The 24,481-nt window shown below is 42.6% G+C and overlaps 2 protein-coding genes across 4 annotated transcripts in view; one reads left to right on the forward strand and one right to left on the reverse strand.

The window, feature by feature from the left end:
• MACROD1 (mono-ADP ribosylhydrolase 1) overlaps positions 1–24,481 on the forward strand; it is a 1,026,736-nt gene that overhangs the window by 741,089 nt on the left and 261,166 nt on the right. The window lies entirely within an intron of this gene.
• FLRT1 (fibronectin leucine rich transmembrane protein 1) overlaps positions 1–24,481 on the reverse strand; it is a 320,213-nt gene that overhangs the window by 222,783 nt on the left and 72,949 nt on the right. Inside the window, exon 2 of one of the 2 annotated variants that reach the window (XM_077287614.1) lies at positions 17,681–17,751. The exons of the other annotated variant lie outside the window; for it this stretch is intronic. The gene's annotated coding sequence lies outside the window, so the exon portion shown is untranslated. The remainder of the gene's footprint in view (positions 1–17,680; positions 17,752–24,481) is intronic. 2 annotated transcript variants of the gene reach the window in all.

Here is a 24,481-nt window from a genome sequence, read left to right on the forward strand (position 1 = left end):
CCCTTTCTCCTTTAAGGGATTTAAATGCTGTCTCTACCTCTGATTTTATTACTGATCGTAATTCAGAGGCGAAGTTAGGGGTTTCCTCACAGAGGACTTGTCCTATACAGGAATCACACAACTTCTTATCCCAGGACTGCAGTAAGGGTTTCTCACACAGTGGGCAGGTTCTGTGTTTAGTTTTCCCCGTTCTTTTCCTTGCCTAAAATAAACGGAGAAGAGGGGACCCCATTATACTAGTGAACTTTCACGGAGATCACTCACCCATCTTGCGCAGCCACAGGTACCGGTTCTGGAGGAGGTGTAGGATCCTGTATCAGATCCGTAGGTGGTGGTGTCGGCTGGTTCACAATACTGGAGCCTTTGCTACGCTCTGTAGAATGGCTGCTGGACCGGGTATTGTGAGTGTCGGCAGAGGACCTCTTCCTTTGTACATCCGGCTTACGTTGGTGGTGACGCTGCTGCTGCGGCTGTAGTGGCTGCGGCAGCTGGAGCTGCTGATCGCTGTCCTCCATGGCTCTGGACGGCATGCAGCAATGAATTGCGCCTCACTCCTCTTTTTAAACATGGCGCCAATACCAGCCCCTCCTCCAAGGCTGCGTCACCGGGAAAGCGCTGATCTCCATTTTTGTTTTCTTTTTTCTTCTGCGCAGGCGCGCACTGCCCGGGACGCGGAAATGTAAAGGCACTATATCCGGGGAAGTGCCCATCTGCGTGCTGTTTTTCTGGCGTCCGGGTCCATGAAGCCCCTACCTCCTATCCGGAGTGGCAGCTGCGCTTCCCCCCGCGCACTCTGCAGACCCGTTGGTCCCAGCAGTGGCGGCTTCGGACACCGCACCAGCCGGAACAGGGGCCTCCCCGCTGGTTCTCAGGTACCGATTCCTAGAAGGTTCCCCGTCAGGGACAGGAAACCAAACTGATGCAGGGGAGAGGTACCGCCCTTTTATCCTATAGGTTTCCTGTCCCTGAAGGGCGGATCCCCTCTCTCTGGTACTGCTGTCATGGGCAACTGAGAAATATATATTTTTGTTTTTTTTTGGTGCAGTTAAAAGCTAACATGCAACATTTTAAAACTTATTGAAAGATTTTACTCTAAAATGACACAAAAAATAAAAATCTTTGAAATTGTGACAATTCATTAAACATCGTATGCATATTTTGATGAATTTGGCGCAAATTAATCTCTAAAAGAAAGACGACAAAAAAAGACTACAGAAACCCTCAAATGTTGAATTGAGGTCAATGTGTTTTATTTAGGAAATACTATTGAAAACGGTCCTACAGAAAGTAGTAAGAGACAAAATATCATGTGCGACCATCCTCCACCGTCTTCAACACCAGGATATGCCATAACTGTACAAGATGGAAATAATCATAAAAAAACCCTCTCCATTGCAAATAAATGACAGAAACAGCAATGTTGGAAGTCAATGATACAATAACTGGACTGCACAATTTACTAAAAAATTTTGCATGTAGTGAACTTCTCTGATTGGCTTTTATAAATGAATGCAGGAAGTAAAATATATTACACAAAACCTGATTGATACAGGTTCAGTCCCCGGAGGAGAGATCGCTCATTCCCTACCTACTGTTTGTGCTACATTCTCTGTCTGACAGGCAGCTGCTAATCTCTGTACATATAAAGGTGTGAGACACGTGGAACCTCCACAATTACCAGGGATTATCGATAAAATGGCAATATGCAGCCAGGATACGTGTATTTTCCCTGAAAAATATACTTTGGCAGTTGCAGCTATAATATTCTTGTCTATAGTGCAGATATGACTGTTTCAGGTACATGGAAAGTGCTTTCTTTGGTTCATGTGTTTGTTGGACCTGCTTAAAATAATTTTTTACATGCTAATTGTAATTAATACATTAATCGGCATTAAAATGCAATGAGTCAGAAATTTACTATGAGCCACAGATTTTAGGTGATTTTGTTTTTTGAACACCTATGGAGTATGTGCACGAGAAGTTGTTATTTTTAGGCAGATTTCACCTGAAATCCGCCTGAAAAAGCCAAGAAAGAAAAAAATACTAAAAAGAACTAACATACGCATTGCAACGTCAAAATGACTTTCTGTGCATATTTTCAGCCTTTTTGAGTTTCTTTTAACTCCTTAGTGACCAAGCCAATTTTGACATTAATGACCAGTCCAATTTTTACAATTCTGACCAGTGTCACTTTAAGAGGTTATAACTCTGGAACAATTCACTCTATCCCACTGATTTTGAGACTGTTTTTTCGTGACATATTGTACTTCATGATAGTGGTAAAATTTATTCAATATGACTTGTGTTTATTTATGAAAGAAATGGAAATTTGGCAAAAACTTTGAAAAATTAGCAATTTTCAAACTTTTAATTTTTGTGCTATTAAATCAGAGCAATATCTCACAATATAGTCCATAAATAACATTTCCCACATGTCTACTTTACATCAGCACAATTTTGGAAAAATATTTTTTTGTTGCTAGGAAATTAGAAAGATTAAAAGTTGACCAGCGATTTTCTCATTTTTCCAACAAAATTTACAAAACCATTCTTTTTAGGTACCACCTGACATTTGAAATGACTTTGAGGGACCTGTATGACAGAAAGCACCCAAAAGTGATGCCATTCTAAAAACTTAACTCCTCAAGGTACTCAAAACCACATTCAAGGCATTTATTAACCTTTCAGGTGCTTCACGAGAGCTGAAGTATTGTGGAAGTAAAAAAATTAACATTTAACTTTTTTCACAAAAAAAAAAATGTTAGACCCAAACTTTATTTTCACAAAGGTAACAAGAGAAAATGGACCCCAACATTTGTTGTGCAATTTCTCCAGAGTACGCCGATACCCCATATGTGGGGGAAATCCACGGCAGGACTCGGGAGGGAAGGAGCGCCATTTGACTTTGTGAAGGCACCATGTTGCGTTTGGAGAGTCTCTGATGTGCCTAAACCGTGGAAACCACCCACAAGTGACCCCATTTTGGAAACCACACCCCAAAGGATTTTATCCAGGGGTATAGTGAGTATTTTGAGCCCACAGGTACGACACAGAATTTGCTAACATTAGTGTTGAACGCAAGTGCTCTATACTCCAGTTTGCATCAGGAGCTTGGTTATGCATCGAATATCGCGGGTGCTCGAGTGACCTGGTTGAGTCCCTGCCCCGCATGTTTCATGGCTGTTAGATGCCCCCCAAAAAAACAGCGGGGATCTGCGATACTCCGTGCATACCTGAGCACCCGATACAAACTCGAATAGCGAACACTTGCGCTCAAAACTAGCCGTCATATCGTCACCATTTTTTTTCACTTTTGAAAACAAAAAACAATTCTAACCCTAACCTTAATCCCAACCTCAACCCTAACCCTAACACAAGCCTATCCACAACTCTAACCCCAACCCTATCTGCATATAATGGAAAAAATAAAAAATATAATTTTCATCTAAGTAAGGAGGAATTGATCGTACTATTTTTATACATAATGTTCTCTATGGTCTCAGCTACCCCAGGTAGCCGAAACCCTGGAGATTTTCCGACGCTGGGGAACGTTAAAAAACAGCGCTGAGGAATAAGTACCCTCAACTGTCAACATTAGAAAGCTTATCGGCAGTCGATAATGGGTTAAATGGACTTTGTAAGCACAGATTGGCTGGTCAAAAACGAAGCATAGGGGCTCAGTGCACTCTAGGTGCAGCCAAACATTTCAGTGCATCTTCCCACTTGTTTTCCATCTATCTCCACCCTTCCCTGGCTCTATGAAGCCAGAGCTGTCAATCAAAGAAAGAAGGGTGGAGACAGGGAAAACAAGCAGGTAGGAAGGTGGACTGAACTGTTTTGCCACGCCAAGGGTGCACCGAGTGCCTGTGCTTGGTTTGAAAAGTCATTCTGTGCCGACGCTCAGAGCACCCTAGCTGCAGTCAAACATTTAAGTGCACCTTGTCACCTACTTGTTCCCCATCCATCTCCTCCCTTCCCTGGCTCTATGAAGCCAGAACTGACAATCAAAGAAGGTGGGGTGGAGATTAAGGGAAACAAGCAGGTGGGAAGGTTCACTGAACTGTTTAGGCCGGCGTCACACTGGCGTGTTTTACGGACGTATGAGAGGCACAGAAAATACGGATTGCATACGGTACCATGATTCTCTATGGCCCTGCTCCTATCTGCCGTATTTTACTGATCCGTATTATACGGTCTTGTACGGCCGTAGAAAATCGCAGCATGCTGCGTTTGTCAGCGTATTTCACAAAAAATCCACCAATGAAAGTCTATGGGGGCGAGAAAAATACGGATTACACACGAACCATGCGTGTGACTTGCGAGAAATACGCAGCAGTGTTATAGAGAAAAGCCGGTAATTCAGTGCGGTGTACAGTAAAACCACACTGACAGAATAGAATGGTATAGGTAGAATAAATGTCTACACATAGAATAGGTATATATATATATAATATATATATATATATATATATATATATATATATATATCAGTGAGACAGATATATAGATATATATATATATATATTTATATTTACCGTATATACTCGAGTATAAGCCGACCCCCCTAATTTTGCCACAAAAAACTGGGAAAACTTATTTACTCGAGTATAAGCCTAGGGTGGAAAATGCAGCAGCTACTGGTGAATTTCAAAAATAAAAATAGATGCTCCATACCGTTCATTATGGCCCCATAGCTGTGCCATATAGTGCTCTGCACCGTTCATTATTGCCCCATAGCTGTACCATAGAAAGCTGTGCCATATAGTGCCCTGCACCGTTCATTATTGCCCCATAGCTGTACCATAGAAAGCTGTGCCATATAGTGCTCTGCACCGTTCATTATTGCCCCATAGCTGTGCCATATAGAATGCTCTGCACCGTTCATTATTGCCCCATAGCTGTACCATAGAAAGCTGTGCCATATAGTGCTCTGCACCGTTCATTATTGCCCCATAGCTGTGCCATATAGTGCTCTGCACCGTTCATTATTGCCCCATAGCTGTGCCATATAGTGCTCTGCACCGTTCATTATTGCCCCATAGCTGTGCCATATAGTGCTCTGCACCGTTCATTATTACCCCATAGCTGTGCGATATAGTGATCTGCACCGTTCATTATTGCCCCATAGCTGTGCCATATAGTGCTCTGCACCGTTCATTATTGCCCCATAGATGTACCATAGAAAGCTGTGCCATTGCTGCTGCTGCTGCAATAAAAAAAAAAAAAGACATACTCACCTCTCTTGCTTGCAGCTCCTCAGCGTCCCGTCCCGGCGTCTCTCTACACTGACTGATCAGGCAGAGGGCGGCGCGCACACTATATGCGTCATCGTGCCCTCTGACCTGCACAGTCAGTGCGGAGAGATGCCGGGAAGATGGAGCGGCGCCCGGCGTGTGGAACGCGGACAGGTGAATATGTAATACTTACCTGCTCCCGGCGTCCCGCTCCTTCCCCCAGACAGCTGGTCTTCGGTGCCGCAGCCTCTTGCTCTATCAGCGGTCACCGTTACCGCTCATTAGAGAAATGAATATGCGGCTCCACCCCTATGGGAGTGGAGTCCATATTCATTTCTCTAATGAGCGGTCCCATGTGACCGCTGAACAGGGGAAGAGCTGCGGCACCCGGAGACCGTGGGACTGCAGGGACAGCGCCAGGAGCCCCGGAAGCAGGTAAGTATGCTTCAGCGCCCTCTCTCCCTCACCCGCCGACCCTGCTGCCGACCGTGACTCGAGTATAAGCCGAGAGGGGCACTTTCAGCCCAAAAATTTGGGCTGAAAATCTCGGCTTATACTCGAGTATATACGGTAATTCAGCGCAAGATAGCATAAAAGCCAGTAATTCAATTGCCGGCTTTTGCTCTCTCCTTCACAAACCCGACAGGATATGAGACATGGTTTACATACAGTAACCCATCTCATATCCCTTTTTTTATTACATATTCCTCTTTAGTAATGTAAGAAGTGTCTTTGTGTAAAATTTTGAAGCTCTAGCTATTAAATTAAAGGGTTAAATCCTGGAAAAAATTGGTGTGGGCTCCCGCGCAATTTTCTCCGCCAGAGTGGGAAAGCCAGTGACTGAGGGCAGATATTAATAGCCTAGGGAGGGTCCATGGTTATAGGACCCCCCTGGCTAAAAACATCTGCCCCCAGCCACCCCAGAAAAGGCACATCTGGAAGATGCGCCTATTCTGGCACTTAGCCTCTCTCTTCCCACTCCCGTGTAGCGGTGGGATATGGGGTAATGAAGGGTTAATGTCACCTTGCTATTGTAAGGTGACATTAAGCCAGGTTAATAATGGAGAGGCGTCAATTATGACACCTATCCATTATTAATCCAATAGTATGAAATGGTTAAAAAAAACACACACACATTATTAAAAAATATTTTAATGAAATAAAGACACAGGGTGTTTTAATATTTTATTATACTCTTAATCCACCTGAAGACCCTTGGTCACCAGAAATAAAGTTAAACAAAACAAACAACAATATTCCATACCTTCCGTCGATCAGTCTTGTCCCACGCTGTAAATCCATCTGAAGGGGTTAAATCATTTTACACCCAGGAGCTCTGCCAATGCAGCTGTGCTCCTGTCTTTAAATTTGGTGAATGAATGGAATGCAGGGGAATGTCCTATAGTTACCTCGAGTCGCGGTGATGCGCCTTCTGCTGGATGAACTCATATGAACTTGAGCCTGGGAACTTTTCTGAAAAGGGATCTTGTTTTACATGTATGAATATTCACATCATTGTGCTACATTTTTTTAATTCCATTTTTGTTTGGTTCGATCTGTACTTGAATGTGAAGCTGACAGCTTAATATAGTGGGAAATACTCCACAATACATAATATATGAAGTGGCATATTAATTCTTCCTAAAAGGTATATTGATCTAAAATACTTGTCTATGGATTACTTCGCAATGACCCTTATTCCCCCGCTGCCTTTTCATTGTGCAGCTGATACTTTTCATTTTTCAGTATGATTAATATGGACTATTCAGAAGACGTTTATGTTGTAAGATTTAATTATCCACCAACTCCACACCGAAAAGACCTCTGGTTCGAGAAGCAGCTTCACTTAAGTCATTCTCCTCTTTTTGTGATCTGCCGGGTCCTCATTTCCTTTGGCTGAGCTGTAATGTCAGTGTTAACATGCGCAAAGAGTCAGTCAGTAATGGTCCAAAAAGTGCCAAAGTGAACATAATCGAGGCAGGGTTTTAGCTACGCGTTTCCATTCACTGACATCAAGTCGAGATCTTGAACATTGTGTGAATTTTTTTTTACATATATTAAAAAAAGGTGAAGATTCTTTCTCTAGAGAATGAACAAACTGTACCACAAAACACGTATTACTGGCTCTATACATCCTCCTGGTGTAACAAAGTGTAAGACCATGGTCTGGGTGTCCTCACCCCTCAGGAAAAAGAAGTATCAAATGTCCAGAAACCCTTGATTCTCCTCCCTTAAAACATACTATTATTTCTCAGTGAGCAGTTCTTTTTCATGAGCATTCTACCAGCACTAAATGTGCTGGTACTTCCTTTCCCTTACATCTAAGCAGGCATTGGCTGGCCTGGAAATAAAAGCCCGCCTCTTTGTTATACTAATAAGTAGTTTGACAGACACAATCGTAAGGGCAGAGACAAGGACGTGCTTTCTGTAACCTGTCTCAGAAGCTAGATCCGGATTACACGTGAAAAGAGGCAGTGGATATCAATTAAACAGAAGGGAGACACCTTGTTACTGTCTCATTAGGATGATTTTTCAAGCTGAAAATGTAATTTTTGGTTGGTCATTGTATTGTACATCACATGAGCTCCAAGTCTATTGAAACAATGACAAGTAATGGTAGAGTCACAGCACCGTCTTCTACACATCCAAGAAAAACGGTCCCGTTATTCTCATCAGATCTGCATCAGTTTTTCTCAGAAGTGGAGAGAAAAAAAAATAACTTTATCCAACTTCTGTTTTGTCAGTCCCTGAAAATAGGACTGTACTCGGATATCCTCAGAGTATGGACCGATAGACTTAATTTACAGAATTTAATAAAAATTGGACAAGTCTCTGATTTTTCCCTTAGACATGTGCACAGCCCCATAGGTTTGAGTGCTATCCACAGATAGCACCTGTCCAAGGAAATCAGTGGTGCGCAAGAGCCCTAATATTGTAAGGCACCATACAAAGCTTTATTCTGTTGAATACTATATGTAGAATTGTGCCATGTTCCATTGGATGCCTTATAACTAGTGATGAGCGAGTATACTCGTTGCTCGGCTGGTCTCCGAGAATTTATGACTGCTCGGAGATTGTTTTCTTTGCCTCAGCTGCATGATTTACGGCTGCTAGCCAGCATAAGTACATGTGGGGGTTGCCTGGTTGCTAGGGGATCCCCACATGTAATCAAGCAGGCTAGTAGCTGTAAATCATTCAGCTGGGGCGATGAAAACTAAATCTCTGAACACTAACAAATACTCAGAGACCACCTGAGAGTGCTCAGGAAAACCCGGGCAACAAGTATATTCGCTCATCACCACTTATAACCTATGTCTTCTCCCTTATGCCGCATTCACACGAGGATGGACCATGATTCATGGACCGTCCCCTGGTCTCCTGACCTAAACTTGACAGCCTGATAGACATATATGAAACCGATGAAACTGTCAAGTTCGGGTCAGGAGACCCACGGATAGTCTGTACATCACAGTCCATCCTCGGACCGTGACACATGGATATGTGAATGCATTGGAAGTATTGATTCCTAGGCGGAATGTATCCATGATACAGTGTTGGAGCCACCATACAACAGATCACTGCCACATTGTGTGCATGCTGCATGCCATGCCAGGTAGTTATGCCAGTAAATACTGAGCTGGGAATCTACGTACCGGTACATATTTCCCATGGATATCCATTAATTCCTAACACTGGTGAATCTCCAGCTATCTAATCTCTGTTGCTGTAATCTGTCTTACTGGGTAAAAATCTATTGAGCGATGCTGATCTATTGACACGTGCACGGATTCAGAACAGATTTAGAGTGGTTTCCTTTCGCAATTTAGACACTAAAACCACACAAGCGTCATAAAAAAAGCCATTAAAATCATTACAGAAGAAAACCGCATGATTTCCTCAAATGAAGAATCGCTCCTGTTTTATAATGAAGATTTACAAAAGAACGCATCTACAGATTTCATTATCCTTTTTAGTAATCTCAAAGTGCACTTTCCATAAATATGAATTCACCTAAGCAAATGACAACCAATGCGGCCGCCATTGCAACCGCTGCCGCAGGCGTTGGTCAGAACCTATTCATGTCATTGCTTAGCACCCAGGGTAGACAGCTATCCATTAGGATTATGCAGCAATTATTATTGAATAATTATAATAAGAAAAATCCATATTTCCTTTAAATCATAGATCTGACCGTGTTCTTAGTTATATTTTATATCTGATTTTTTTACTATAAAATTCAATGTTATTGAGCTTTTCAAATTGGAGGTTGAATAAGTAGTGAGTAATAGCAGTTAGCTATTATAAAGTGCCAGCGTCCCGTGGCTCCTTGCATACTTATGGACAATCATGGATATTTTATTATAGCATTTTATAAAAAATATATATATTTTTTTTTAATTCAGTTACAGACAAAATTAGCAATTTCTCACAGTAGAAAACTACAGAAAAAAAATTGCAAGTTTGACCTTACATGGCATATGTCAAAACCGGCAATAAAATGTAGAAAAGGATTTTTGCGTCTTCAGACACTGCCAGAACTGAGGGCATAAACCAGAGGAGTTTCTGTCTGAATCCCATTTTTCAGGGATGAAAAACCCTGACACTGTGCTCAACATGGAGCATAAGAAGAATGTATCTGGCCTAAAAAAGTAATTTTTTCATCCATTTACATCTGGGAACAGCCACAGACCATGCACATCCAGTATAACCATCGTGAGATCATTATATGCCGGCCACACAACAAATATATCTATAAGTTCTTATATAGTGTACAGCTGGTAGTGTTATCCTGGGGAAAAAAAGGTGTTTGGATAAGTTTTTTTGGCATATGTTTGGAAAGTTTCCATCAAAATTATTTATTTTAATTTTTTTTAGGCCGGCGTCACACTCAGCGTATGAAAATACGGTCCGTTTTTTACAGCCGTAATACGCAGAAATGTTCCCAAAATAGTGATCCGTATATCAGCCGTAGGCAGTGTGTGGCAGCGTATTTTGCGCATGTCATCCTCCGTATGTAATCCGTATGGCATCCGTACTGCGATATTTTCTCGCAAGCTTGCAAAACCGACATCTAATGGATTTATGTGCTCAAATGTTCGTTAAAACATATATACAGTGTATATATATATATATATATATATATATATATATATATATATATATATATATATATATATATATGTATGTCATTGAGACACAACTGGAAGATGCGCCTATTCTGGCACTTGGCCACTCTCTTCCCACTCCCGTGTAGCGGTGGGATATGGGGTAATGAAGGGTTAATGTCACCTTGATTGTAATGTGACATTAAGCCAGATTAATAATGGAGAGGCGTCAATTATGACATCTATCCATTATTAATCCAAAGGTCATTGCTCTCTGCTGATTCTCCTGGATCTATCTGCCGCATTTGACACTGTGGATCACCAGCTCCTTCTCACTATGCTCCGCTCCATAGGCCTCAAGGACACAGCCCTCTCCTGGTTCTCCTCCTACCTATCTGAACGCTCCTTCACTGTATCTTTTGCCGGCTCCTCTTCCTCTCCTCGTCCCCTTTACTATCTGGGTTCCACAAGGCTCAGTCCTAGGCCCCCTCCTCTTCTCTCTTTACACGGCCCCTATTGGACAAACAATCAGCAGATTTGGGTTCCAGTATCATCTCTATGCTGATGACACCCAATTATACACTTCTTCCCCCGACATCACCCCTACCCTAATTCAAAATACCAAGGATTGTCTGACTGCTGTCTCTAACATCATGTCCTCCCTCTACCTGAAACTAAATCTCTCCAAAACGGAACTTCTTGTGTTTCTCCCTTCTACTAACCTCACTCTACCCAACATCGAAATTACCCTGGCGGGTTCAACCATAACTCCCAAGCAGCATGCCCGCTGTCTTGGGGTCATATTCGACTCCGAACTTTCCTTTACTCCCTATATCCGATCACTCACTCGCTCTTGTCACCAGCATCTTAAAAACATCTCCAGAATCCGACCTTTTCTCACCATTGAAACTGCTAAGACTCTTACTGTCGCTCTTATTCATTCTCGTCTGGACTACTGCAACTCTCTTCTAATCGGTCTCCCTCTTACCAAACTTTCTCCTCTCCAATCCATCTTGAATGCTGCAGCCAGAGTCATATTTCTGTCCAGCCGCTTCACCGATGCCTCTACTTTGTGCCAGTCATTACACTGGCTACCCATTCGCTACAGGGTCCAGTATAAACTCATCTCTCTCACCCACAAAGCTCTCCACAGTTCTGCACCGCCTTATATCTCCTCTCTCATCTCTGTCTATCGCCCTACGCCCTCCGTTCTACAAATGACCTAAGACTAACATCCCCTGTAATCCGAACCTCACACCTCCGTCTCCAAGACTTCTCTCATGCTGCGCCAGCTCTCTGGAATGCACTTGCCCAGACGATCAGACTGATACCTAGCCCCGACCTATTCAAGCGCGCTCTAAAAGCCCATCTCTTCAAACAAGCCTACCACACCAACTACTCAGTAAACTAACCTTGCCCTGTTCCCTCCCTCCAAATATTACTCTGAATCTGCACCCTACTATTCATCTGTCTCCACACCCTCCATGCACACGATTAACTGCACTTGATACTTGACTATTGCACTTAAACACACGGGCTGATGACCGGATCATGCAGCTTTGTATGAAAATCCCTATGTATTATAATTGCCAGACCTGAAATAACAAGCACTTTTCACCTATTGTGTCCCCCCCATTTCCTTGTAGATTGTAAGCTTGCGAGCAGGGACCTCACTCCTAATGTCACTGTTTAAATTGTCTTAACTCGTACCGAATTTATTGTTTGTACATGTCCCCGCTTAATTGTAAAGTGCTGTGAAATATGTTGGCGCTATATAAATAAAAATTATTATTATTATTATTATTATTAATCCAATAGTAGGAAATGGTTAATAAAACACACACACATTATTACAAAGTACTTTAACCCCTTCACCCCCAGAGCTTTTTCCGTTTTTCCGTTTTTGTTTTTCGCTCCCCTCCTTCCCAGAGCCATAACTTTTTTATTTTTCCATCAATTTGGCCATGTGAGGGCTTATTTTTTGCGGGACGAGTTGTACTTTTGAACGACATCATTGGTTTTAGCATGTCGTGTACTAGAAAACGGGAAAAAAATTCCAAGTGCAGTGAAATTGCAAAAAAAGTGCAATCCCACACTTGTTTTTTGCTTGCCTATTTTGCTAGGTTCACTAAATGCTAAAACTGACCTGCCATTATGATTCTCCAGGTCACTACGAGTTCATAGACACCTAACATGACTAGGTTATTTTTCACCTAAGTGGTGAAAAAAAATTCCAAACTTTGCAAAAAACAAAACAAAACAAAATTGCGCCATTTTCCGATACTCGTAGCGTCTCCATTTTTCGTGATCTGGGGTCAGGTGAGGGCTTATTTTTTGCGTGCCGAGCTGGCGTTTTTAATGATAGCATTTTGGTGTAGATACGTTCTTTTGATCGCCCGTTATTGCATTTTAATGCAATGTCGTGGCGACCAAAAAAACGTAAATCTGGCGTTTCGAATTTTTTTCTCATTACGCCATTTAGCGATCAGGTTAATGCTTTTTTTTTATTGATAGATCGGGCGATTCTGAACGCGGCGATACCAAATATGTGTAGGTTGGGGTTTTTTTTTATTGATTTATTTTGATTGGGGCGAAAGGGGGGTGATTTAAACTTTTATATTTTTTTTATTTTTTTCACATTTTTAAAAACTTTTTTTTTTTACTTTTGCCATGCTTCTATAGCCTCCATGGGAGGCTAGAAGCAGGCACAGCCCGATCGGCTCTGCTACATAACAGCGATCATCAGATCGCTGTTATGTAGCTAAAATGCAGGTGTGCTGTGAGCGCCGACCACAGGGTGGCGCTCACAGCCACCGGCAATCAGTAACCATAGAGGTCTCAAGGACCTCTATGGTTACAATGGAGGAGCATCGCCGACCCCCGATCATGTGACGGGGGTCGGCGATGCGCTCATATCCGGCCACACGGCCGGATGCGGTAGTTAAATGCCGCTGTCTGCGTTTGACAGCGGCATTTAACTAGTTAATAGCGGCGGGTGATCGCGATTTCACCCGCCGCTATTGCGCGCACATGTCAGCTGTAAAAAACAGCTGACATGTCGCGACTTTGATGTGCGCTCACCGCCGGAGCGCACATCAAAGCGGGGGTCCCGACATGTGACGTACTATTCCGTCACATGTCGGGAAGGGGTTAATGAAATAAAGACACAGGGTGTTTTAATATTTTATTAGACTCTTAATCCACCTGAAGACCCTCGTTCTGTAAAAAAGGAAAAATAAAAAAACAACAATATCCCATACCTTCCGTCGTTCAGGTCACGTCCCACAATGTAAATCCATCTGAAGGGGTTAAATCATTTTACTCCAGGAGCTCTGCTAATGCAGTCGCTCCTGTCTGTAAAACATGGTGAATGAATAGAATGCAGGGGAATGTCCTGTAGTTACCTTGAGTCGCGGTGATGCGCCCTCTGCTGGATGTCCTCATATGAACTCGAGCCTGGGAATTTTTCATTACCCCATATCCCACCGCTACACGGGAGTGGGAAGAGAGTGGCCAAGTGCCAGAATAGGCGCATCTTCCAGATGTGCCTTTTCTGGGGTGGCTGGGGGCAGATGTTTTTAGCCAGGGGGGGGGGGCAATACCCATGGACCCTCTCTAGGTTATTAATATCTGCCCTCAGTCACTGGCTTTACCACTCTGGCGGAGAAAATTGCGCGGGAGCCCATGCCAATTTTTTCCGCGACTTAACCCTTTAATTTAATAGCTAGAAGGCCCAAATTTTGCACATACACACTACTAACATTAGTAGTGTGGAATATGCAAAAAAAAGGGATATGAGATGGTTTACTGTATGTAAACCATGTCTCATATCATGTCGGGTTTGGGAAGGACATAGCAAAAGCCGGCAATTGAATTACCGGCTTTTATGATGTCTAGCGCTGTATGAAATATAAATATATATATATGTGTATCACTGACACACATATATATATATATATATATATATATATATATATATATATATATATACATACATACATACATACATACATACATACATACATACATACATACATACATACAGTATACCTATTCTATGTGTAGACATTTATTCTACCTATACTATTCTATTCTGTCAGCGTGATTTTACTGTACACCGCACTGAATTGCCGGCTTTTCTCTATAACACCGGTGCGTATTTCTCGCAAGTCACACGCATGGTCTGTGTGTAATCCATATTTTTCTGGCCCCCATAGACTTTCATTGGTGATTTTTTTGCGCAATACGGTGACAAACGCAGCATGCTATGCGACGTTGCAGCGCATCGACGCTAGCGTTGAAAGCGCCGCACAACGGGGGCAGCGGATGCAGTTTTACATCGCATCCGCTGCCCCATTGTGAGGTGCGGGGAGGCGGAGGCGGGGTTCCGGCCGTGCATGCGCGGTCGGAAAAGACGGGAACTACGCACAAAGAAACGTTAAATGTATCTTTTTTTGTGCCGACGGTCCGACGCAACCGTCGCATGACGGTTGCGACGTGTGGCACTGCGTCGCTAATACAAGTCTATGGAGAAAAAACGCATCCTGCAAGCACTTTTGCAGGATGCATTTTTTCTCCAGAATGACGCATAGCGACGTGCAGTGCACAACGCTAGTGTGAAAGTAGCCTAACAGGGATAAAAGTTCTCCATTACGCCAATCGGGGCGGGTCCCATACGACGTCTTTTTCACGCGAGTCTGCTCCTAAGTCCACCCTAAAAAAGAGCCAACGCTCGAAAGAATGAACATATTAACAGCAAGATGTTTCTACATAGAAATGCAAATGTTCAAATGTTTTTCAACTATTTCACATTTAAAAGACGCTAAGTGATTAAAAGTGACCTGACCGATCTAAAGAAGAACGTCCATCTCTTTTTACTCCTCAACGCTGACCGTTTTTTAGGCATTTCTCGCTCTGAAGACGCTCTATCCTTTTACAATGCAAGTCAATCGGAAGGCTCAGTAGAACCAACCTCATCATCTTTTTGAGAATCTTGCCAGTGTTTTTGCTTGTATAAAAACGCCAGCAGGTTTTTCATAGTTGAATGGATTTTTAAAAAAAATTACATTAGTAAAAGAAGATGCTCCAAAAAACTGTGAAAAGATCTGCCGGTGGGAAAAAAAAAAAATCAACTAAGTGCTCAAGAAAAAACAAAAGAAATCACACAACAAAATGCTAAAAAAAAAAGACGTCAGGGTAAAAAAAAACGCTTTCTCTTGAAAAAGTAGATGGGTTTGCCCACTTAAAAAATAAAAAAAATGTGTGTGTCATGAGTAGGGCTAAACTATAAGGCTGTGTGCACACGTAGCAGATTTTTTGCGGTTTTTTCGCGGTTTTCGCTATAAAAACGCTATAAAACCGCGAAAAAACGCTGACATTAAGCATCCTATTTAATAGAATGTAATCCGCATTTTTTGTGCACATGCTGCGTTTTTTTCCTGAGCGAAATCGCATTCCAGAAAAAAACGCAGCATGTTCATTAAATTTGCGGAATCGCGGGGATTCCGCACACCTAGGAATGCATTGATCTGCTTACTTCCCGCATGGGGCTATGCCCACCATGCGGGTAGTAAGCAGATCATGTGCGGTTGGTACCCAGGGTGGAGGAGAGGAGACTCTCCTCCACGGACTGGGCACCATATAATTGTTAAAAAAAAAATAATAATAATTAAAATAAAAAATCGTGATATACTCACCCTCTGATGGCCCAGGAGTCATCCCGCCTCTCAGCGGTGCACGTGGCCGTTTCTGTTCCTATAGATGGTGTGTGTGAAGGACCTGCGATGACGTCGCGGTCACGTGACCGTGACGTCATCGAAGGTCCTGCACACACACCATCTATAGGAACGGAAACCGCTGAGGAGATCGGCTGTTTGCGGAAGGTGAGTATAACCATTTTTTAAATTTTTTTATTATTTTTAACATTCTATCTTTTACTATTGATGCTGCATAGGCTGCATCAATAGTAAAAAGTTGGACACACTTGTCAAACACTATGTTTGACAAGTGTGACCAACCTGTCAATCAGTTTTCCAAGCGATGCTACAGATCGCTTGGAAATCGCTAGCATTCTGCAAGCTAATTATGCTTGCAAAACGCTAGTTTTCTGCGGGAATATGCATGCCAATTCTGCATGCGATATACCCGCGGCAGGAGTTGCAGAATTGCCGCGGAAATTTCCGCGGTAATTCTGCAACGTGTGCACTTAGCCTAAAGGCTAAGTTCTCACAGTGCATATGTAGTGCAGTTTAAAAATGAGGATTTGGGGATTTTTAGAAGTATTTCTGCACAAATTATCTATTTATAAGATAGATTAATAGTTCACATTCGATATGCAATAACATTTATTCACTTTATTTCATCCTTTTAAAATTATGGGTCATTACATTCCATGAAGAAAAAGTCCACCATGTAAAAAAGTTAAGCTAAAAAATAATGTTATCACATATGGGATGCCGGCTGTTCATCCGTCTTCTTGATTAATAATGACTCGGATGCTAGCCATTCAACTGAATTAATACATGACAACCATTTTTGTTTTATGGAATTAGCAAATTTTTTTTTCTTCAGTATTTAGTTGTTTGTTTTTTTACATGAGTTGCTTTTTTTTCCACTGCGGTTTTTGTCTCTTTTTTTGTATTTTATTTTAAATACAGCTTTATTTTTGACACTTCCTGATATTTGGCTTTGACAAAATTTTATTGATAAAGTTATGAGCAAATTACATTTTTTTTAATGCATTTCTGCACTAAAAAGGCTTTTGCGTTTTTTTACCTACAAATTTTCCACATCAAATGCAATTCTCAATTCTATAGCAAAAATATGCACAAAAAACTGTGTACCCTCAAAAGAAATTAACATGTTATGGATTCAAAACACGCACTACAAGTCAGTTTACGCGGAATAAACGCACTATAAGTCAGCTTACGCGGAATAAACGCACTACAAGTCAGCTTACGCGGAATAAACGCACTTCAAGTCAGCTTACGCGGAATAAACACACTACAAGTCAGCTTACGCGGAATAAATGCACTACAAGTCCGCTTACGCGGAATAAAAAGAAAAGAATAAAAAGCACAGTGGGCAAGAGATTTCTATAAATCCCATCCCATTTGCTAGACCTGTAAGATGCAGCCTTTTTGAAGCCGCAAAAATACGCAGCATCAAAAATTAATCGTGGGCACACAGCTTTACTGTAATCGGAATTGATGTGCTGTGGAATTAAAAAAATATCTTCGCAGGTCAACTTTTGCAACTATAAAGGGGGTTGTCCACTTCTAAGATAGCCACTTTTCAATCTGTATGTTTACCCCCCATTCAAATAATAACACTTCTACTCACCTGGTGTTCCCAGCGATTTCATTGTCGACTCTCCATTGTTACGTCACGCAATATCCGCCGTCAATGTGTCACTACGATTGAGAAGGGGGTATCCGAAAAAATAAACAAAAAAAAAATCATTGGGAATAAAATTTATATAAATGTCATTGCAAAATATGCAGCAGAAAAACGGCAGCATTTACACGCTACGGAAACTTAAAGACCAGATTGGTGCACATGGTGCTCTTTGGCCATCACTGTTCGGGGTAATGTGGGGTGTAATTTTCCTGTACAGATGTCTGACCCACGTGAGCAGAATACGTACTTTGTCCATGGACACTTTGTAATTACAACACCCCCCCTCTTTGTGCTGCTCTAACAAATCTACACACCTTATTAGGGGACTTTAAAATGAAATGTTGGAAGTTTTGACAGCTCTCTTTCTAAAGCCTGGTGGGACCAGATGATTGATTAAAGTGCAACCATTAACATGCAAGTAATTGCATTAGACCATGGATCGCTATTCCCACAAGGCAGCATTCTCCAATGTCCATCGCCTCCAAGTACTGTAACTTTGAGCATATAATCACAAGAACCAGTTCGGGCTGACACCGGCTTTTTTTTTATTGCCTCATCGTAAAACTAGCAGATATTTACTAGCAAACCGCAAAAGTTTCATAACTCATAACTGATCAGACCGTGACGTTCCATTCCTACGTTCCAGATGGCTGGTCCAGATTTTCATTCTGTTATTATATAACTCAATACTGTGTATCTTCTGCTTTACCACAATGAAAGCCAGAATTTTTTTTTTAAAAAAAGGAAAAGACCTAAGATTATATTGCTGATTTAGTAAGCTGGGCAAGAATTCAATTACATAGGTAGAGGTCACCATACAGGTAATGTTTAATTTTTTAATTTTTTTAATTGCTAGATACAGACTACAAAGTTCATACGGATACTCTTCTTTCATGTGTTTTGCATTAGTACATTTTAATGCTCCTTTATAGAGGTGCATAAAAAAGAATGTCATTATAATAAAGTGTCTAGTAACTAGTAATGAGCGAACATGCTAGGATGAGGTGTTATCAGGGCATGCTCGGGTGCTAACAGAGTGTCTCCAGTGGGCACGAATAATATGTGCGAATCCCCGCAGGGGACTGCCTATTTGTTAGACAATCCCCACGTGTTTTGCAGCTGTCAAACAGGAGCGAGACCTGCAGGTGTGGGGACTCGAACATATTATTCGAGAACGCCAAATGCCTTATCCGAGCACATTCGCTCATCACTACTACGGTAGTTTTTAGTTCAAGGCAATAGTTCTAAAGTCTGAGAAAATGCAAAAAAAAAGGGAAGTTAAGCAAATAATGGGCTGGTTTAAAAAAATATATTTCAAATATTTTATCAGACAATTCTCAGTTCATAAAGATTTCTCAGTTATATCTATCATCTATTACATGGATTTATTTTTAAGAAGATTTTGCAGCGGATCCACAGCAAAATCCCCCTAAAAAATCCAAATTCTCCTAAGGCTACATTCCCACGATGACCTTTTGACGTTTCAGATTTTCTGCACCTAATAAGTATATTAGGTTACTTGCATCTGTTCATTGCGTTTTTTTAGTTTGCTTTTGACGCTGCATTTTTTTGTCTCTTGTTGGTGTGTCATGTTTTAAACAAAAAGCAGATGGAGCAAATGATTTATCAAACCAAAGGGAGAGTATCAGACCATTGTCTAGTATGAAAAATGCTAACATATACTTGCTAGAGTATGAATGGCAGACCATTTGGAAATAATCAGGAAACCCAAAAGTGGAAACACCGAACATATGGTCATAGAAGTTTAGAAGCGTGAAATACAGAAAGTAAAAAAATATATATTTCACAAGCAATTGGTTACATGGTCGCACTACAGAAGCGCGTGCCCACACTACATAAAATACATTAATTAAGGGTGCACAAATTGTTAAAGAATATATATGTATGTGCAACCTGAACCACAAAGAAGCAAGAATGTACAGGTAAAATAGGGCCAGGCGTGTAATACAATGTGCATGGTGCAACATGACAACCTACGGTGACGTGAGTTTCGGATTGATACTTCGTCAGAGGCGACCAGAAACGTGCGTCGGGGTGTGCGCCACGCTCAGTAGCCTGGACCACCTAGGTAATATGCCGCATACTTTTGCCTAATCTTGTTCCTATGTTTTACTGTTATACTTTCTAACTTGGGCCCCCTATGCTGTAAACTTCTTATTACATCTAACCAGCATCTGCTTGGCACTTGCCAACCTTTCCTCCTCATAGCCTGTCATATAAACCACCTTATGCTGAACTACCTCTCATACAATACTTTGTCAGTATTTGGTTTTGGGTGCACTCAGTCCCACATCCCTTCAAATACGCGACACCTATTAGTTCATTTAAACCACTAGTTATTGACTCTGTCTATTTAATTTCTATAATTGGGATTTTTTGCTGACTTCAACACTTGGCTTGCTTGCATATCTTCATATTATATCTACAATTGCCTTCTGCTACATTATATCTATAATTTTTCTAGGCCAACGTAGGCTCGCCGGCATGTTGTTATAGGCAAGTTGTATTACACGCCTGGCCCTATTTTACCTGTACATACTTGCTTCTTTGTGGTTCAGGATATATATATATATATACTAGATGGTGGCCCGATTCTAACGCATCGAATATTCTAGAATTTGCATGTCCACGTAGTATATTGCACAGCCCACGTAGTATATAGCCCAGCCACGTAGTATATTGCCCAGTCACGTAGTATATTGCCCAGTCACGTAGTATATTACCCAGCCACGTAGTATATTGCCAAGTCACGTAGTATATTGCCCAGCCACTAGTATATTGCCCAGCCACTAGTATATTGCCCAGCCACATAGTATATTGCCCAGTTACGTAGTATATTCCCCAGCCACGTAGTATATTGCCCAGTTGCGTAGTATACAGCACAGGGCCACGTAGTATATTGCACAGCGACGTAGTATACAACACAGAGCCACGTAGTATATTGCCCAGCCACGTAGTATATTGCCCAGCTACGTAGTATATTGCCCAGCCACGTATGTCACAGGTTAAAAAATAAACATACCGTATATACTCGAGTATAAGCCGACCCGAGTATAAGCCGACTCCCCTAATTTTGGCACAAAAAAACTGGGAAAACTCGAGTATAAGCCTAGGGTGGAAAATGCAGCAGCTACCGGTGAATTTCAACATTAAAAATAGATGCTCCATACTGTTCATTATGGCCCCATAGATGCTCCACATAAAGCTGTGCCATATATAATGCTCTGCACCGTTCAGTATAGCCCCATAGACGCTCCACATAAAGCTGCCCCATATATAATGCTCTGCACAGTTCATTATGGCCCCATAGATGCTCCATAGAAAGCTGTGCCATATACAATGCTCTGCACCTTTGATTATGGCCCCATAGAAAGCTGTGCCATATACAATGCTCTGCACCTTTGATTATGGCCCCATAGAAAGCTGTGCCATATACAATGCTCTGCACCTTTGATTATGGCCCCATAGAAAGCTGTGCCATATACAATGCTCTGCACCTTTGATTATGGCCCCATAGATGCTCCATAGAAAGCTGTGCCATATACAATGCTCTGCACCTTTGATTATGGCCCCATAGATGCTCCATAGAAAGCTGTGCCATATAAAATGCTCTGCACCTTTGATTATGGCCCCATAGATAGCTGTGCCATATACAATGCTCTGCACCTTTGATTATGGCCCCATAGATAGCTGTGCCATATACAATGCTCTGCACCTTTGATTATGGCCCCATAGATAGCTGTGCCATATAAAACGCTCTGCACCTTTGATTATGGCCCCATAGATAGCTGTGCCATATACAACGCTCTGCACCTTTGATTATGGCCCCATAGATAGCTGTGCCATATACAATGCTCTGCACCTTTGATTATGGCCCCATAGATAGCTGTGCCATATACAATGCTCTGCACCTTTGATTATGGCCCCATAGATAGCTGTGCCATATACAATGCTCTGCACCTTTGATTATGGCCCCATAGATAGCTGTGCCATATACAACGCTCTGCACCTTTGATTATGGCCCCATAGATAGCTGTGCCATATACAACGCTCTGCACCTTTGATTATGGCCCCATAGATAGCTGTGCCATATACAACGCTCTGCACCTTTGATTATGGCCCCATAGATAGCTGTGCCATATACAACGCTCTGCACCTTTGATTATGGCCCCATAGATAGCTGTGCCATATATAATGCCCTGCACCTTTGATTATGGCCCCATAGATAGCTGCACTTTTGATTATGGCCCCATAGATAGCTGTGCCATATATAATGCCCTGCACCTTTGATTATGGCCCCATAGATAGCTGTGCCATACATAATGCTCTGCACCTTTGATTATGGCCCCATAGATGCTCCACATAAAGCTGTGCCATATATATAATGCTCTGCACCGTTGATTATGGCCCCATAGATAGCTGTGCCATATACAATGCTCTGCACCTTTGATTATGGCCCCATAGATAGCTGTGCCATATACAACGCTCTGCACCTTTGATTATGGCCCCATAGATAGCTGTGCCATATTCAACGCTCTGCACCTTTGATTATGGCCCCATAGATAGCTGTGCCATATACAATGCTCTGCACCTTTGATTATGGCCCCATAGATAGCTGTGCCATATACAATGCTCTGCACCTTTGATTATGGCCCCATAGATAGCTGTGCCATATACAACGCTCTGCACCTTTGATTATGGCCCCATAGATAGCTGTGCCATATACAACGCTCTGCACCTTTGATTATGGCCCCATAGATAGCTGTGCCATATACAATGCTCTGCACCTTTGATTATGGCCCCATAGATAGCTGTGCCATATACAATGCTCTGCACCTTTGATTATGGCCCCATAGATAGCTGTGCCATATATAATGCCCTGCACCTTTGATTATGGCCCCATAGATAGCTGTGCCATACATAATGCTCTGCACCTTTGATTATGGCCCCATAGATGCTCCACATAAAGCTGTGCCATATATATAATGCTCTGCACCGTTGCCCCATAGATACTCCACATAAATCTGTGCTATATACAATGCTGCTGCTGCTGCAATAAAAAAAAAAAAAAAACACATACTCACCTCTCTTGCTTGCAGCTCCTCAGCGTCCCGTCCCGGCGTCTCTCTGCACTGACTGATCAGGCAGAGGGCGGCGCGCACACTATATGCGTCATCGCGCCCTCTGACCTGAACAGTCAGAACAAGAGCATGCGAAGACAGAGCGGCGCTCGGCGTGTGGAACGCGGACAGGTAACTATGAGGTAACTTACCTGCTCCCGGCGTCCCTGGCTCTTTCTCCCGGACAGCTGGTCTCCGGGTGCCACAGCCTCTTCCTCTGTCAGCGGTCACCGTTACCGCTGATTAGAGGAATGAATTTGCGGCTCCACCCCTATGGGAGTGGAGTCCATATTCATTTCTCTAATGAGCGGTACCATGTGACCGCTGAACAGGGGATGAGCTGCGGCAACAAAGACCGTGGGACGGGCAGGGGGAGCGCCAGGAGCGCCGGGACTAGGTGAGTATGTGACACGCTCTCTCCCCCTCACCCGCCGACCCCACCGCCGACCGTGACTCGAGTATAAGCCGAGAGGGGCACTTTCAGCCCAAAAATTTGGGCTGAAAATCTCGGCTTATACTCGAGTATATACGGTATACTCACCTTCCGAGGGCCCCTTGTAGTGCTGTCGCCTGTGCGCGGTGCACGCGGCAGCTTCCGGTCCCAGGGTTGGTATGAGCGCAGGGCCTGTGATGACATCGCGGTCACATGACGGATTCCGTTATTTTTTTACTGAGCATGCTTCGATTTATTTAAGATCCAATTAGCCAGATCCACTCGGATCTGTCGAAAAAACGAATCCGTTGCATCAGTTTTTCACAATCTGCGACAGATCTGTTGATCCGTCGAGCCAACGGACTGTGACTGACGGCAAAAAACTGATATGTGAAAGGTGCCTAAGAGAAATTGACATGCAGGTCAATTTATGCTGAGTAAAAAAAAAAAAAAAAAACACAGTAGACCGATTTCTATAAACCCCATCCAGTTTGCATGAACAATAAGACGCTGCATTTCTGCAAACTCACCAATAACTCAACCTGGTCATATAGCCTAAGGCCATGTTCACATTCAGTATTTGGTCATGTAAGAGTCATGTCGGTCTGGTAGTCGGGGGCAGGTATATCTCGCCCAGGTATTTGTCCTATGTGAATTAGGCCGCTCAGTATCTCCAGGATACCGAGGGGTTAATAAGTGCAGGAATAAAGGCTGACCAGCTGGAGGTTTCAGGTGTCAGCCTGGGGCACACAGAATGCCTGTCTGTGTGAGACAACCGTGAGTGAGAGCTGTGCTCGTGACCTGTGTAATGTTAGCTTGGTGGGAGAAGCCCCCCAGTTGTTAGATAGGAACGTATTTGTATAGTTAGCGCCGGACAGGCAAGGATTTATTTTTATGTTTTGTTTTCTGTATTTGCTTTCACTTTAATAAACCTGACCTGAGGTCAGTCTACTTGGAAACCTGCTGTCGCCTCAGAGTTTAATGCACAAACCACGTGACCTTTGACCCCAGCAAAGGCGATCCCTAAGTGTTTTGTTACATTGTGGTGGAAAACGCGGGCATTCCGTGGCACAGGCGACAGTATGGAAGACGTGGTGAAAGCCCTAGTACAGTCCGCTGCCGTACAGCAGGAAGCTAATCGCTTGATGGCCGCACAGCTGAAGGAGTTGG

The sequence above is a fragment of the Ranitomeya variabilis genome, chromosome 2, assembly GCF_051348905.1.
Source record: "Ranitomeya variabilis isolate aRanVar5 chromosome 2, aRanVar5.hap1, whole genome shotgun sequence".
Classification (NCBI taxonomy): domain Eukaryota; kingdom Metazoa; phylum Chordata; class Amphibia; order Anura; family Dendrobatidae; genus Ranitomeya; species Ranitomeya variabilis.